At 53.8% G+C, this 3058-nt stretch overlaps 1 protein-coding gene across 1 annotated transcript in view; it reads left to right on the top strand.

The window, feature by feature from the left end:
• Positions 1-164: 164 nt before the first annotated feature.
• Positions 165-3058, top strand: part of BRINP2 (BMP/retinoic acid inducible neural specific 2) — a 97806-nt gene continuing 94912 nt past the window's right edge. The window contains exon 1 of the mRNA XM_011361241.1: positions 165-485. The gene's annotated coding sequence lies outside the window, so the exon portion shown is untranslated. The remainder of the gene's footprint in view (positions 486-3058) is intronic.

Here is a 3058-nt window from a genome sequence, read left to right as displayed (position 1 = left end):
GAGAGAAAGAGAGGGGGCGGGTGAGTCCTTGATAGAGTTGCAAGGAAGGCAAGATCTTGAGTTTCTCTTCGGTGGAGGGACAGGGGACATCCCTAGCTGGCCGTTGCACTTTCCTTCCGTCTCCCGCCCGCGTGCTCCCCGACCTGGCGCCGAAGCCCACTTCGAAGCCGCTTTGGGGTGCGGACGATCCGGGCTGCTCAGCCCGGAGGCAGCGGCGAGTGGTCTGGCGGTGGCGGCGGCGGCAGCAGCAAAGCCGAGCAGGAGAATTTGAAAAGAGACTTCCTTTCCCCCTCACGCGCTGAAGGGGAGGCATTCCCGTTTCCCCAAATGAGAAAGAGCCACAAGAAATCATGAAGTAGAAACTTTGGAAAGCTGCCACTGGAGATGCTGCACAAAAACCTGGAATCCGTTAGGAATCTCCTGCCAGGCGGTGGAGGTTTGGGGAGCAGCTGATACAGCCAGGAGGGCTCTTGCAAGGATTCAAGGTAACAGTGCAGGGTTTCGGTGATTTTTCTATCCCCTATTCGTTGTCCTTCGGTGTGTCTCTTGGTGAGGGGATCATTGGCCCCGCTACAACCCCCTGGCCCTGGTGCCTAGCAGTTGCAGGCAGAGGGAAGGATCCCATGTCTTAGTTTCCGTCTGGGGTTGCTGAGCGGTGGACTTTGGGGTTGAGCTGGAGATGGCCCCTTTTCTGCTTCCTAGTGTTGCTGGGCTGTCGCACGTTTGGGCACTCTGCATGACCTATATTGCTTTTGCCTGGTTTAAGTCCTCAAAGTTAGTGCAACTCCCATTAGCTTCAGAAAATCCAATCAGGCTACGTAACTGCTGAAGATGACAGAGACTTTTGCCTGCTGAGCTGAGGCTCCGCTGAGCTGTCCCCAGTTCACTATGTTTGGGAAAGACCCCAAGGAGCTGAGGCTGCGATACACCATACAGCTCCAGTCACATGCTCGCAGAGCTCTGTGGCATGTTTGTAGAGGCCTGTCTCTTCCTCTCATGAACATGCAGCCAAGAAAAGAAAGAAATTCTGAAGAGAGAACCCTGTAGGTTGCAAATAGTGTCCCCAGGGGGGTGGCAGAAGTCCATTGATTGAGCTGAGCCTGGCAGCCCACTGGAGACACTGGAGAGCACATTGCTGTGCTGGAAGGAGGGCCATGCTGACATTATCCAGCCATCCCGCTCCCTGGTTCTGTGATCATCTGGGTACACAGTCTAATGCTGCCTGTGGTGTGTGCGTGTATGTGCGTGCGCGCGCGTGCGCGCGCCTGTGCTCACAGCTGTATGCAGGAAGCGGGCTGCCAACAAAACCAAGCATGTGCAGCTCTCTGCCCAGGCCCCACATGCTGGAGCATTCCTTCCCAGTCCCAGTCTGAACTTGGGAGCTGCCATTCCAGCCCACAGGAGTTTTCTCCTCACCAAGCAGTCCCACTGCCTGGTACACCTTTATCCAGGGTATAGAGGCTTCAGCCAAATATTAACTAGTCATCAAGCTAATGCACTGTAACGTGATCGTACAGACAGACCCCTCTGTAAAGAACTGTGCGTGTGTGTATATTCTTCCAAGCCCTGGGAGCCGGGTGCCCTGAGCAGGAAGAAATGTTTTGTTAAAAGGATAGCAGTTAGAACAGACCATGCTTATAGCTGGGTTATCTGGGCCTTATCCAGCAGTGACATATCATTATAACTAATCAGAAGGTTACATGTATATTGCCAATCAAGTATTTTCGCCTCTGTTGTTGCCCAGACATGGGCATGCTGAAGGGACCCTCCTGACCATGCTCTCTAGAACACATGCGATGCCACTGTTAACCAAGCAGCTCAAATATTTTACAGAATCCCCTGGGGGGCAGTCTAATGACATCAGGCTGGAGTTTGTGTGTTTTCCCTCTTGACTTCACACAATTATGTGTGTGTGTGTCTGTGTGTGTGTGTGTGCGCGCGCGCGCGCGCGCACGCTATTTGTTTGAGGCAGGACACTCAGAGTTCCGTCTCAGTCAGAATAAGTTGCTTTGCAGCATCGGGGGCATGACCAAGCAATGCTACCACAATGGGCCTGAAATCTTACCAGTGTCACAGCTACTGTCTACTCTGGGGAAAATGCACGCTTTGCTTCCCGAGGGGGCATGATTTGGGTCTGTGCAGAACCTGGACACAGTGAGCCATTGGAGGGAAGCGAAACGAATGTCAGACCGTGGTCGTCCCTGCGGGCAGCTGCCTCCTCAGGGTCTGACGGCTGAGCTACAGCCACGGAGAAGACAGACGCATCCTGGACCCTGGCTTCTGCCTCCTCCCCAAAAATGGGGCCGGCTTTGTCTCCCAGAATGGAGTGATGAGTGCTGCAGTGGGGGCACAAAAGAGGAAAGGAGGCAGGGCCGGGGAGGGAGCAGGGCTCCTGTCTGCCAGCACCGGGCCAGTCCCAAGGCGGGAGCATCTTCTCTCTGGCGCTGGTAGCTCATCCCCTGGGTGTTCCTTCTTGGCCTCCCAACAGGTTGTTTACTGAGCAAGGCCATAGGGCACAGAACATCCCTGCTGCGTCATCAACTCCTTCTGATCCCCTTTCCCCAGGCACAGGCTAGCCACTGGAGAGCGTCACATGTCACAAAAGAGAATCCCTGGGGAAGGAGCTCCAGACTCCCTCCCCTGCCCACAAACCAGAGGTAATCTGCAGATGCCTGTGGGCGCTTTCTGCTGACTGGGGTGCTTAGCGGTGAGGTTTCCTGGTTAATGTTTTGTTTTCCCCACTGTGCTGTGAATTTTTGGTGATTCAACTCTTTCTCTTAAATAAGGCCTTGTCTACATTTTATAATGGCATCCTCCTCCGAAGGGCTGGGAGCATTTCAGGGAGCCCATCTCCTTAATCCTCACATGGCTTATTGTCTCATTTATCTTTGAGTACTCCAAGAAGTAGAGCTAGCATTTTCGCCTCCTTCTGGGAAAAAATGGGGAGCACAGAATCTCAGGAAAAAAGGAGCCAGTGGCTTTACTCTGCGTCACACGATGTTTAAGGGAACCTGAGGGGTGGGGTGTGGGTCTCATCATTGCTAAGCCAACTCCAGGC

Source organism: Pteropus vampyrus, unplaced genomic scaffold (genome assembly GCF_000151845.1).
Source record: "Pteropus vampyrus isolate Shadow unplaced genomic scaffold, Pvam_2.0 Scaffold65, whole genome shotgun sequence".
NCBI classification, from domain to species: domain Eukaryota; kingdom Metazoa; phylum Chordata; class Mammalia; order Chiroptera; family Pteropodidae; genus Pteropus; species Pteropus vampyrus.
This window is presented reverse-complemented; position numbering and strand designations above follow the sequence as displayed.